The sequence below is a fragment of the Panthera uncia genome (assembly GCF_023721935.1).
Source record: "Panthera uncia isolate 11264 chromosome D3 unlocalized genomic scaffold, Puncia_PCG_1.0 HiC_scaffold_8, whole genome shotgun sequence".
NCBI classification, from domain to species: Eukaryota; Metazoa; Chordata; class Mammalia; order Carnivora; family Felidae; genus Panthera; species Panthera uncia.
Window position 1 is genome coordinate 58554726 of NW_026057586.1, and position 12905 is coordinate 58567630.

Here is a 12905-nt window from a genome sequence, read left to right on the forward strand (position 1 = left end):
GCATCCCCAACCTGCCTACCTCTTCAGCCTAGTGTGCCTCCTGGAGTGGGAGCCCCTGCCCATCTTTCCTTTCAATCAACATAAGTTTTCTTGGGAGACAGGAGGTCTCCCCTGCACTGAGATTGCATTTAATCTGGCAAACCAGTGGTTTTTGTCTCCTTTTTAGGTCTTTTCTCGAGTAGATCAGAAAGAGGGAGAAAACAGAGGAGAACAGTGACTAAGCAACTCTCCAGCACAAGGAAGGTGAGAGTTGGAGACTCAACCAAAGGGTTGTTCAGCCTGTTACCTTGTCCCTTCATGGTCACCAAAAAGATGTTGCCAGGTGAACTGGAGACACCCTGGGCACTGGAACCTTGACCCAGCTTGACCCAAAGGAGTTGCCAAAGGTTCTTGATCTTGTCATAAGAAGGAATTCAAGGGTAGATAAACAGCATAGCAGATGAGTAACAGAAGTGGGACAATTTATTAAAGTGAAAAGTACACTCTCAAGATCTGAGAGTGGACAAGCTCAAGAGCTGCACACCCTGGGGGTTGGATGTCTATCTTTAATTGACAGTTGTTAACTAGGGGGCGTAATGTTTATTATTTGGAGTGGGAAGTATGGTTTAGCACTCCCTCCCTTCCTTTTCTTTTCTTGTCTTGTCTTTTCCTTTCTTTTCTTTTCTTTTCTTTTCTTTTCTTTTCTTTTCTTTTTTCTTTTCTTTTCTAAGTTTATTTATTTTGAGAGAGACACAGTGCAAGTTGAGGAGGGGCAAAGAGAAAGAGTCCCAAGCAGACTCCTCACTGCCAGCGCAGAGCCCAATGTGGGGCCCGAACCCACAAAACTCTAAAATTGTGACTTGAGCCGAAACCAAGAGTCGGGTGCTCAACTGACTGAGCCACCTAGGTGCCCCATTTGCACTTTTTCTTTAAATCCAAATTGATTCTAATATGTTAGGAGACAGCCCAAGAGGAAATCCTTTGGGATTGAGGAAGTCGATCCCATAGGTAAATCCTACAAAATGAGGACAGTGTATTAACTAACTACGAGTCCATTACCAAAATTCCCCTTGGCTTCCAAGTGGCATCCCATCAGGAATTTTGCCGTAGGTTCCTGGGGTGCTGAGTGGCAGGAGTCGACCTTCTTCCTGATTGTTCTGACACCCTTGTACTACTTGAGAAGGGATGTTGACCTCCCTTTACTTCCCCCACTCCATCCTAGGCTACAGTAGGTGCCGGTAGATGGACTGAAATGCTGCAAAGATTGAGGCTGCCTCTTTCAATTTTGAGGGAGTTGATATATTTGATGACCAATAACAATAGCTGTTGTAAGCCTAGCCTGTAGATGTAGTATTAATGGATGGGATCCTGGCCTTCGTTGAGAAGGGGCAGCTATTTTATACTGTATTAAACATCCTATGACTAAGCTAGAAGTACCTCGAATCTGAGAGCAGGACTGAGAATGCCAAACAGCCCACAGGTAGGAACAAATGAGAGACATGAAAAAATGAAAGTATAGAACTCCTATTTAATCCAGGTGACTTTTTCATGAGCTTTATCCATGATCCAATCCCAAGAGAGTAGTCTCCCATTGGGTGAATGCCCCAACTAGGTAATAGCTCCGACCACTCCCTTCCCACAAGCATGCGGTCAGATGTATCTTGAATTTTATACTCATCGAGGGATGACACCAGATTATTTAGGAGGGAATCTTACACAGAACTCTTAAAATTCACAGCCATCCTAATGACCTGTATGGCTGTCCAGTGATAGGAATATAAGGATTCAAAGAACAGATAAAAGAGGGAAAGCTTGATTTCTGAGCCCAATGCCATTATGGCCAAGGTACTAGTGTCCAGCCAGGTGGCAGGAGTTTGTCCCTTTCTCTAGTGTAGCCGCAGGCAAGAGCTTCTCTCCTGAGCACTCAGACATGGCACATTCTGAAGGGTTGTACTATTCAGGACCTCTCCGAAAAAGAACAGGTAAGAAACAAAAAAGGGGGTTGGGGGGGGGGAGTGGCAGAGGGGGTGTAGTAAAGGAGACTCCCAAGCTGCACTGAAGCTCTTGGATTCATTTTGTCGCTATCCCGGTACAGGCCACCAAAAACGATGTGAAGTCATTGAACACAACCATCAAGAAAGAATTCTTGAGATGGTAAGATGCATCTGAGTAAGTTTATTTTAAGTAGCACAAGGTCAGAACTCGTGGGCAGAAAGAATTGCACGTTTTTCTGTGTGAGGCTGGTGGGTGGTTTCATACTTAGTGATCAAAGGGAAGGGGGCAGGCAGGAAGTGTCAGATTACAGAAGCCTCTTTACATTTCTTTGAATTTCTACTTGTAAAACTACTTCTGCAAGATTCCTCTGGTGCTTGTCATTCAATTCAATATTAACTATAGGTTACATATGTGGGCAGTTGTGAGACCCTTAAAGAATGTAGCAAGCAGCACATATTTGATGTTTATTGAAACTATGCAGGCTTTAGGCCAGCCTTCTTGGCTAAGGGTAAACATTGTCCTGCTTCTGTCCCTTATCAATTTCATGATCCTACTGAACTGCTTTCAGGCCCCTTGTAAAGGATGTTTTGTCAGGCTGGACACTTTTTCCCTTTGTGCCTACCCCTCACCCCTTTCACTGGCCAACCAAAGAAGGGCTCAGCTTAGCCTTGAACCTCAGGAATTCTTCAGCAGCACCCCAACCCTAGTCAGGAAGTAACCAGGTACTGTGAATTGCCACTCTGCCAGCCAGTGTCCAGGTTTTCATTGGGTCATGTGTAGGTGTTGCAAATGCATCTTTGTTGGGTGGCTTAGGGTCTTTCTGGACTGATGGTAGTCTAGGAGACTTGGAGACTAGGGGACTTCTCTAGCAACCTAGCAAGAAGATCATGCATGTTGTTGATGCAAAGTTTTTAGTATCCTTGAGGGCAACTTTTGCTGCAGAAAGGCCTAATCAGAAATCAATATGCATTTTAAAAATTAATGGTTAATTTATTTGATTTACAAAATTAAAAAAACTACCTCTGGGGTGCCTGGGTGGCTCAGTTGGTTAAGCGTCTGACTTCAGCTCAGGTCATGATCTCGTGATTTGTGGGCTCAAGCCCTGTATCAGGCTCTCTGCTGTCAGCACAGAGCCAGCATGGAATCCTCTGTCCCCCTGTCTCTCTGCCTCTCCCCTGCTCATGCTGTCTCTCTCCCTCTCTCAAAAAACTAATAATAATAATAATAATAATAATAATGATAATAATAATAAACATAAAAAAAAACCTGGTTCTTCCAAAAGTTTAAAAACACAGCAAATATTATTTCTAACAGTTTAACATGTAGGTATATATTTAACAATCTAGTTTTCAAGGTTGTCCTTCAGTGTTTGCTGAGTACTTAAATTTATAATAAGTGGAACCTGTTGAAAGTTCCAATTCTACACACAAATTTAGGAAGATTTCAACTTAAATTTAATTAACTTAATTTTCAACTTAAAATTAAGCCTACTTCAATTTCTTAATTACACACTTTAGATTGGATTTATGAGACTGTGCTCTAATAAGTGAAATCCTCTTCAACATGCAATTAAATATGCCAATTCTTAACACAAAAACACTGATAATATGGTTTTGATTCTTGTATCCTAGGTCCACTAAAGCATTCCAAAGTTAAAAAACAAGTTCCCCATTAAACAAGACAGCTAACTGAGGTTTCCTATGACCTCAGTAAAAATGGATGCCAGAGAACCTGATAGCTGACAGAGGCCAGATTAGAGGACAAGACTTGAACCAAGATTTAGCCAAAGGTGCCCTTAAAAACCATGTCTTCGGGGCACCTGGGTAGCTTAGTTGGTTAAGCTTCTAACTTCAGCTCAGGTCATGATCTCACAGTTTGTGGGTTCGAACCCTGCTTTGGGCTCTGTGCTGACAGCTTGGAGCCTGCTTGGGATTCTCCTTCTCCTCCCTCTATCTCTGACACTCCCTTGCTTATGCACACTCACTCTATTTTAAAAATAAATAAACATTTAGGGGTGTCTGGGTGGCTTAGTCAGTTAAGCGTCCGACTTTGGCTCAGGTCATGATCTCAAGGTCCATGAGTTCAAGCCCCACATTGGGCTTTGTGCTGGCAGCTCAGAGCCTGGAGCCTGCTTCATATTCTGTGTCTCCCTCTCTGCCTCTACCCTGCTTGCGCTCTGTCTCTCTGTCTCTCTCTCAAAAATAAATCAAACATTGTACCATTTTAATTCTCTCACTTATTATCTTATTGATCTTCTTTCTAATTGTTCTAGACTTATTGAAAATTAGGTACTGAAGTCTCCAACTATTGTTGTATTGTCTATCTCTCCTTTCAATTCTGTCAGTTTTGGCTTAATGTATTTTTGGGCTATAGTTTCAGATGCATATATGTATATAATTGTTATATCTTCTTGATAGATTGACTCCTTTATCATTATAAAATGTCCTTCTTTGTCTTTAGTAGCAATTTTTTTTTTTTTTTTTTTTGGCTTGAAAAGTTCCTGACTTTTTATTAGAAACCATGTAGGTCATATGAAAATGGAACAACCACTTTACTATTTTTTTCTTTTCTTTTTTCTAAATATAATTTATTGTCAAGTTGGCTAACATACAGTGTATACAGTGTGCTCTTGGTTTCAGGGGTAGATTCCCGTGATTCATAGCTTACATACAACACCCAGTGCTCATCCCGACAAGTGCCCTCCTCAATGCCCATCACCCATTTTCCCCTCTCCCCTGCCTGCCACATCAACCCTCAGTTTGTTCTCTGTATTTAAGAGTCTCTTATGGATTTGCCTCCCTCTCTGAAACTATTTTTTCCCCTTCCCTTCCTTCATGGTCTTCTGTTAAGTTTCTCAAGTTCCACATATGAGTGAAAACATGATATCTGTCTTTCTGTGACTGACTTATTTCACTTAGCATAATACCCTCCAGTTCCATCCACGTTGTTGCAAATGGAAGGATTTCAATCTTTCTCATTGCCAAGTAGTATTCCATTGTACATATAAACCACATCTTCTCCATTCATCATTTGATGGACATTTGGGCTCTTTCTGTGATTTGGCTATTGTTGAAAGCATCTAGTAGCAATTTTTTGAAGGATTATTTGATCTGAATTTAGTATAGCCACTTTAGATTTGTTTTGGTTGCTGTTTGCATGATATCTTTTTCCATCATTTTACTTTCAACCTATTTGCATCTTGGAATCTAAAGTGTGTCTCTTGGGGTGCCTCGGTGGCTCAGTTGGTTGAGTGTCCAACTCTTGGTTTCTGCTCAGGTCATGATCTCTCAGTCTGTGGGATCAAGTCCTGTGCTGGGCACTGCACTGACAGCACAGAGCCTGCTTGGGATTATGTTTTTCTCTCTATCTCTCAAAATAAATAAATAAACTTAAATAAAGTCTGTCTCTTGTAGACACCATATGGTTGGAGCATTTTTTTTTTTTAAATCCGTACTACAAAACTCTACCTTTTAACCAGAATTTTTAATCTATTTATGTTTAATGTAATTACTGATAAGGAAAGATGTATGTCTGCCATTTTACTATTTCTTTTCTATATGTCTTATGTCTTTTTTTCTTCCTATGTTTCCTTCATTACTGCCCTTTAAAACTTTTTGGCATTAACTATGTATTTTCTAGTCTGTATTTTAATTCTTTTGTAATTTCTTTCACTATATATTCTTCTGAATTATTTTCTTAATGGTTGCACTGGGAATTACAATTAAAATATTTGTACTTTATCTACTTCAGATTAGTGTCAATTTAATTTCAATAGTGTACAAGAACTTTGTTTCTGTGTAGCTCCATATCTTCCCCTGCTTTTCTTGCCCTTGTAAAGAAAACGCTTGATTCCTTTACTCATTACTGAATTCTACTCTCAGTGCTTCATTTCTGACTTCAGATGTAGGAGGGTTTTCCCATACATCAAGCAATTTTCCTACTCTGTGGTGGACCCCAACTACGTATTGTACAACTCAACTCAATTCTGACACTCTCTACAGAGATAGCGTTAGATCCCACACAGGTTGAGGGCTCAGTCATGCAGGACTGCCTCCCACTTCAAGTTCAGGCTGTCACTCGTGCCTCTGACTGGCTATAAATCAGGGATTTCTACTACACTCTCCTCGGATTTGACTAATTATCGAGAGCAGCTCACAGAACTCAGGAGAAAAAAAAAACAGTTACTTACTAAATTCCTGGTTTATTACAAAGGTTAAAGGTTAGCAGTGAACAGCTAGATGAAGCTATACATCAGGTGAAGTCCAAAAGGATCCCAAGCACAAGAGCTTCTATCCCCGTGGAGTCTGGAAAGCAACCCCCTCCTACCACCTCTGGCCACACATGGATCCATTCTTATTCACCAGCCCAGAAACTCTCTGAATCAAGTCCTTTGGAGACTTTATGGAGCCTTTATTATATAAGCAAGATTGAGTGGATCACTGACCATTGGTGACCACTGAGTTCAGTCAATTCAGCTGATAGGGCTGGAGGGGTGGGAGGGTGGGCAAGTAAAGTCATGGAATTAACATAAACTCACCTGTGGTTGAAAGGAGCTGGTTATGAATTAGAAAAGCCACCTTTATGGCTCTTATCACTTAGGAAATTCCAAGGTTTTTAAGACCAAAAAATCACAATATCACATCCCTCTTTTTTGATATTATTATCGTACAAATTATATCTTTATATTTTGTATGTCCATCAATACAGATTTATAATTATTCCTTTATGCAGGTGTCTTTATATCAGATTGGGGGGAAAGACTTATAAACAAAAAATATATTTGTGCTTTTTAAAATACATATTTACCTTTTTAGTTACCTTTACCAGTGTTCTTTATTTCTTCATGTGGATTCAAGTTACTGTCTAGTGTCCTTTCATTTCAGCCTAAAGGACTCCTTTTAGTGTTTCTATAGGGGCAGATTAGGTTGCAAGTAGCAAAAAGACAATTCAAATCAGCCCAAGATGGGGGGATGTTGGGAGATTCACATACCCCAAAAGCTCAGGCACACCATGGCTTCAGGAGTGGCTGAATACAGGAAATGGTCTGTCTTGTCTGCTGCTCTGTGCTGGGCTGGCACACCCCAAGGGAGCCGCCCCAGGAGCTGGCTGAGTACCAGCTAGCAGTGTCAGCAGAAATTGCTCCTCACTGTGTAGATAGCTCCAGAAGAGGTCCCAGGTAGCACTCCCAGGTCCAAGGGAGCCCTCCCAGATCACATGGACAGAGTGGGGGAGTAGTGGGTCTCCAAAGAAATACAGAGATTACCCAGGAAAGGGGCTTTGGGTAAAGTATACATAAGAGCTAAAGGTCTCAGGGCACCTGGGTGACTCATTTGGTTGAGTGTCCAACTTCAGCTCAGGTCATGATCTCACGACTCATGATTTCGAGCCCCATGTCAGGCTCTGTGCTGACAGCTCAAAGCCTGGAGCCTGCTTCGGATTCTGTGTCCCTCTCTTGCTCTGCCCCTCCCTGCTCATGCTCATGCTCTGTCTCTCTCTCTCTCAAGAATAAATAAAACCACTAAAAGAAAACTAAAGATCTCCATCAAGTTAACTTTAGGAAATGTGTCAGCTTTATTAAGTTGTTCTCTTGAGAAAAACCACTTTTATACAAGGCAGACTTTAGACTTAGAAATCCCATTTTAAATAACTGTATTTAAAAAATAAAGGATGTGAGGCACCTGGGTCGCTCAGTCAGCTGAGCATCCGACTTGGGCTCAGGTTGTGATCTCAGCTCATGGGTTCGAGTCCCATGTCGGGCTCTGTGCTGACAGCTCAGACCCTGGAGCCTGCTTTGGATTCTGTGTCTCCTTCTCTCTCTCTACCTCTCTCCTTCTCATGCTCTGTCTCTCTTTGTCTCTCAAAAATAAATAAGCATTAAAAAATAATTAAAAATAAAGGATGGAAGAAAGGAAAGACAAAAAGAGAAAAAGAAAGAAAAGAAAATAGAAAAAGGGAGGAAAGGAGGAAAGAAGGAAGGAAGGAAGACAGACAGACAGACAGACAGACAGACATGAGGTTTCCAGAGTTCTCCAAGCTCTTTCTCAACTCCATATTTTGGTGCCTTCTGCTGATCCTTTCAGGAATTTACTCCCTAACTCTCCTCCCTCAGCACAACTGGTGCATTCTGAATTGTCCTTTGTCACAATTGTCCCTATTTGCCTCAACTCCTCTGGGAAGCCTTCATCGTCTCTGAAGCTGGCTTAGGCTTCCTCACTGCAACTCCTTCAAAATTCTCTCTTCATTCCTTCATAGCCTTTATACTCTGTTGTAATTGCTGGCTCCTTGAAGTTACACATGTACCTTGTTCACCATAATATACCCAGTAAGCAGTATAGTCTCTCTGATACTGGGTTATCAATGTATGGTTATTGAATAAATAAAGTCATGACTGAACAAGAAAACAAAAAACAAAAAGCAAGCAACCTGCAATTTTTAAAATTTAAGGCTTGGCAGGTTTTTTCCCTCGCCTGACATGTTAGAAATTCTTACTAATGTAATCCAGCAAATCAATCAAGAAGTACTCCTTTAGCTAAAGTATGAAAAGAACTTCTGTGAAGGCTAATTTGAATCTCAAGTATGTGATATATTTTCTGAGGATAAAAACATATATTTTGAGTTCCAATAAAGGACATTTTAAGCACCCATAAACAATGACCTTTTCTTCAGTTGCTACATGTTGTACTATTATTTTAAGCTTATCCATAATATATAAAGAGATAATGCAGTAATTATTTGTTATAATTTTTATTTCCTTTATCCAGATATATAGTAGGCATTAAAACTGGACAGTCAAAAGGTTTAAGAACGTTATCAGATCTAAAACAAGGAACACAGAAAAACAGATTACTTATTTTTAGGTCCTCAGGATAGCATACAAGCAACTGTATTGAATATTGCTTCCATTTGACATGGGTCTAATCATGTACTCATTGCCTTGGGACAAAAGTCCAAGATCATGCTCTGTATTTTCTTTCTTTTTTAATATTTATTTATTTTGGGGCAAGTGCAAGTGGAGGAGGAGCAGAAGGAGGGGGGACAGAGGATCTGAAGTAGGCTCTGAACTGACAGGCTGACAGCAGTAAACCCAATGTGGGGCTTGAACTCACAAACAATGAGATGATGACCTGAGCCAAAGTTGGTGGTTCAACCGACTAAGCCACCCAGGTGCCCCAGGCTCTGTATTTTCTTAACTATTTTGGATTTGCATCCTGTTTAAGTAGCCTTTCCCCCTGAATTATTGCTGAGATTTTCTTCCAAATACTGCTAGTGGAATTTATTTTAGTTTTTATTTTAATTCCAGTGTATTTAACATAGTGTTCTATGTTTCAGGTGTATAGTATAGTAATTCAACAATTTTATACATTACTCAGTGCTCATCATGATAAGTGTACTTTTAATCCCCTTTACCTACTTCACCCACCTCACCCTCTGGTAACTATCAGTTTGCTTTCTATAGTTAAGAGTCTGTTTTTTGGTGTGCCTCCTTATTTTTTCCCTTTGTTCATTTGTTTTGTTTCTTAAATTCCACATGATGAACTCATATGGTATTTGCTTTTCTCTGATTGCCTTATTTTGCTCAGCATTATACCCTCTAGATCCATCCATGTTGTTGCAAATGCCAAGATTTCATTTTTTTTAATGGTCAAATAATATTTCTGTGTGTGTGTGTGTGTGTGTGTGTGTGTGTACCACATCTGTATCCATTCATCTATCAATGGACATGTGGGCTGCTTCCATAATTTGACTATTGTAAATAATGCTGCAATAAACATCAGGTGCATGTATCCTGTTCAATTAGTGTTTTTGTATCCTTAGGGTAAATACCCTGTAGTATGAATTAGTAGATCATAGGATCCAGTTTTTGAGGAACATCTATACTGTCTTCCACAGTGGCTGCACCAGTTTGCATTTCTACAAACAGTGCATGAGCATTCCTTTTTCTCCACATCTTTGCCAGCACCAGTTGTTTCTTGAGTTTTTTATTTTGGCCATTTTGACAGGTATGAGGTGATATCTCACTGTAGCTTTTGATTTGCATTTCACTGATGATAAGTGATGTTGAGCATCTTTCCCATGTGTTTGTTGGCCACCTGGTTGCCTTTAGAGAAACGTCTGTTTGTTTCTTTATTTTTTAATTGCATTATTTGTTTTTTGATATTGTATAAGTTTTTGTATATTTTGGATACTAAATCTTTGTTGGATATTTCATTTGCAAGTATCAGGCATGTTTCTCATTTCATTTATTGAGCCTTTTATCTCTGCTATGTCATTCCTTATCTCTGTGTCAAGGGTCTCACTCGTCTTCCCTCTTTTCTCCAGTCCAGTGAGTATCATTATGATCATTCCTTTAACTTCTCTATCAGGCATGTTACTTATATCTGTTTCACTTAGATCTCTGGCTATGGTCTTGTCCTGTTCTTTCATTTGGGATAAATTTTTCGTCTTGTCATTTTGTCTAAGTCTCTGTGTCCGTTTCTGTGTGTTAGCAAAGTCAGCTACATCTCCAGTTATTGAGGGTAATGGCATTATGAAGAGGAGGTCCTGTAGTGTCCTGCCATGTCATGTCCCCTGTTCCCCAGGGCCTGGTACCCAAGATGTGCTGTGTATGCTTGGCTGTTTTGTCCTGGCCACTTTATCCTTTAGGCCAGTCATCTGCAGAGGCTCTCTTTTGCCTGTTGTGAACAGTATTTTGTCCCTGGTCTGAATGTGGGGTGTTTTAACCAGGTGTGCTCTGGTCTGTTTGTGAAATGAGACCTGTGCCCACTGCCACCAGAACTGAGGCTCTGCAAAATGCTCACATCAGTAGATGTGGTGTTAAGAGGGTTTGGGCTCATCTTTTGGGGTTGACTGCACTGGGACCAAGGCAAACCTGACTGGGAGAGGTGGTTCCCACTGGAGCATGGAAGCAGGGCTTGGTGCTGGTTCCTGCAGGTGGCCTTATGCTTTTGTTGATGGGTGGGGGAGGCACATGGTACCTGCCAGTTCCTTTGTCCCCAGAGGTATCTCTCTGGGAGCATTGCCCTCTTCTTTACCTTTAGTTGTGGAATTTGTTCTGCCATCTTCAGGTCAGTTTCTGGGGCACTTAGGATGATTTGATAGTTCTCTAGTTGTATTTGTGTAATGAGGTGAGCCTAGGGTCCTCCTACTCTGCTGCTATCTTCCCCACTGAGCAGTATAGATATTTTAACAATATTTGTTCTTCCAATTCATGAACATGGAATGTCTTTCTATTTGTTTTTATTGTCTTCAATTTCTTTCATCAGTGTTTTATAATTTTCAGAGTATAGGTCTTCCACCTCTTGGTTAACTAAACCTGGTTAAGTTTATTTCTAGGTGTTTTATTCTTTTTGGTGCAATTGTAAATGGAATTATTGTCTTAGTTTCTCTTTCTGCAACAGATTTCTCTCTATTGATTTTGTATTCTGCACTCTTACTGAATTCATTTATCAGTTTTAGCGATTTTTTTTGGTGGAATCTTTTGGGTTTTCTATATATAATATCATGTCATCTGCAAATAGTGAGAGTTTTGCTTCTTCCTTACCAATTTGGATACCTTTTATTCCTTTTTCTTGTCTGATTAGTGTGGATAGGATGTCCAGTACTATGTTAAATAAGTGGTGAGAGTGGACATTCCTCTTTTGTTTCTGCCTTAGGAGAAAAGTTCTGTTTTTCCCCATTGACTATGTTGTTGGCTATGGGCTTTTCATTTAAGGCCTTAATTATGTTGAGATATGTTCCCTCTAAACCTACTTTGTTGAGGAATTTTTTATTTTCTTAAGAGAATAAATTGAGGTATTCATTATCAAGCTTTTAAAATGCATACTTGTTGGTATTGGGAAATAAAGCACCTATTGGTGTCTAGACTGGCTATAGAGTACAGACAGTTATTGACAGGAAGCTGTGGGAGTTTCTGAGTGTTTTTAGTGGTGGGGCAATTTTATTTGGAGGGTCTCTCAGCCTGTAGAGTGTTTGTTTATGGGTTGGACGGTCAAAGGAAGTAGACAATTAATCAGACAGTAATGGTACCCGTAGATAGTTGTTGCAGGTAGAGATTTTGCCAGAGTAGTATTCTGATGTTTTTGATTCCAGTGGTTAAACTTTTCATGTCTATTTCACTCATGGTGGCCTCTTTCTGCGTGCATTTTGTACTTTTGGGGGGTAAATTTGTGTTCAAAAAGGCTTTGTGCCATTCCTAGGAGAGCTGGGTTGTGGATATATACTTTCTGGGAAGATTTTTTTTTCACTTCTGCAGCTGCTCCAGGGTGTTACCAGCCCAGAAATCCTTGAGATGAATTTAGATTTATAGGAGTAAACATAAATTGGGAGTAGAATTTGAATTCCGGAGCAGCAACAAGCATGCTCATGGTCATGAACTCTCAAGGAGACATTTGCCCCATCTTGATCCCAGACCAATACAGACAGTTTTTCTTTTGTCCTTTGTTCTCTTATTGTCAGAGAGAGAATTTTTTCCAGTCCTCACTTTTTTGGACTAGTCCCAGCATCTTGGGAGGTGGAAAGGGCCTCCAACCTATAATCCCTACTTTGTGCAACCCTATGCCTTGTCTTGTCTTCTGGCCTCATTAAAACTTGAGTTTCTTGTTTACTTGAGATCAGCTAATACTCTCAGGGGAGAGGTAACATCAATGCCAGTGTGGCTTTTAGCTCTAACATCAAGTTTTTATTTTCTAATCTAGGGACTTTCCTTAATTTTTCACAAGTGAAGCTATACATTTTTTTTTTAAGTGGTTATGTTGGATCAGCATTTCTTGTTATTTTCTATCTAGAACTTTTTTCCAGGATGTTAAATTACTCGAGATAGAAGTCTGAACATTTACTTTTCAATATAAAAACATATATTTAGTGGGGCATCTGGGTGGCTCAGTAGGTTAATGTCCAACTTCAGCTCAGGCCATGATCTCACAGTCTGTGAG